General features: G+C 49.3%; 1 pseudogene; it reads left to right on the top strand.

Moving 5' to 3' along the window:
* Positions 1–536: 536 nt before the first annotated feature.
* Positions 537–1,235, top strand: part of LOC122142789 — a 71,840-nt pseudogene continuing 71,141 nt past the window's right edge.

Raw genomic sequence — 1,235 nt, 5'->3', positions numbered from 1 at the left:
GACTGATACAGACTGGATCCGGTGACTTTAGTGACCCTCTGTTCGGATACAGGCTGGATCGGGTGACTGCAGTGACCACTCTGTCCAGTTACAGACTGGATCCGGGTGACTGCGGTGGCCCTCTGATCTGATACAGACTGGATCTGGTGGCTAGATCTGGATCAAGTCAAGTCTATCTGACTTCTGTATGGGTAGAGCAGAGCATGCTTTTATTTTTAGGTCATTACAAAAATTGGGGATTTTTTCCGTAAAGCTACAATTATTGCAAATTGTTCTGGTAACCTTAAAGTGTTTTTGGTTCTTGAAAAGAAGTCCAGATATATATCAAGACTATTTTTCATTCACATAATAAGAAAGCGATTAAGACTGTTTCTGTATGGGCTTGTTATATTAGCCTGTGTGGTTTTTTTTTTTTGTTTTTTTTTCTGTACATGTATTTTCACAGTATCGCTGATTATGTTATGTTTTTGAAATGTAATAATATTAAAAATATAAATAAAGTGAAAGATGCCCAAAACGAGATCGGTGACGGAGGCGAGGCGCGCCATGACGTCATGCGGCGTGCTGACGCGAGCGGCGCTTCCCAGCATGCAGTGCACGAGTGAAGATGGCGGAAGGCGGCGCGGCGGATGTGGAGACGCAGAGAGGAGAGATCGCGACGCTCCTGAAGACGCCGCTGCGCAGAGCGGACACCTGGTGAGACGCGCTGGAAACACTGAGGGGCTCTTCAGAGTCTCACAGTCAGACAGAGCCGCGTGACGTGGGGTCAGACACTCGCACTCGCATCATCATAATCATCATCATCATCATCCTTATTATTATTATTACAGATCACACACACACACAAACACAACACACACACACACACCGGTGAGAGCGTCGCTCCCGTCGCCGCAGTGTCACAGTACAAGCGCGCTCGTGCTCAGATGAATGACAGCTGACGCTGATCCGCGTGAGTGTCGTGTTCTCAGTCGGGGTGAGTGACGTCACTTCCGGTCTCCCGCAGGTACCTGGTGGACAGTCGCTGGTTCAAGCAATGGAAGAAGTACGTGGGCTTCGACAGCTGGGACAAATACCAGATGGGCGAGCAGCACGTGTACCCCGGACCCGTGGACAACTCGGGCCTGCTCACAGGTGTGTGTGTGTGTGTGTGTGTGTGTGTGAGAGAGAGACACCTGTGTGTGTGTGTGTGTGTGTGAGAGAGACACCTGTGTGTGTGTGTGTGTGAGAGAGAT

This window comes from Cyprinus carpio, unplaced genomic scaffold (assembly GCF_018340385.1).
Source record: "Cyprinus carpio isolate SPL01 unplaced genomic scaffold, ASM1834038v1 S000000168, whole genome shotgun sequence".
In the NCBI taxonomy this organism is placed as follows: domain Eukaryota; kingdom Metazoa; phylum Chordata; class Actinopteri; order Cypriniformes; family Cyprinidae; genus Cyprinus; species Cyprinus carpio.
The sequence above is the reverse complement of the archived record's forward strand: the minus strand, read 5'-3'. Positions and strand labels throughout refer to the sequence as shown.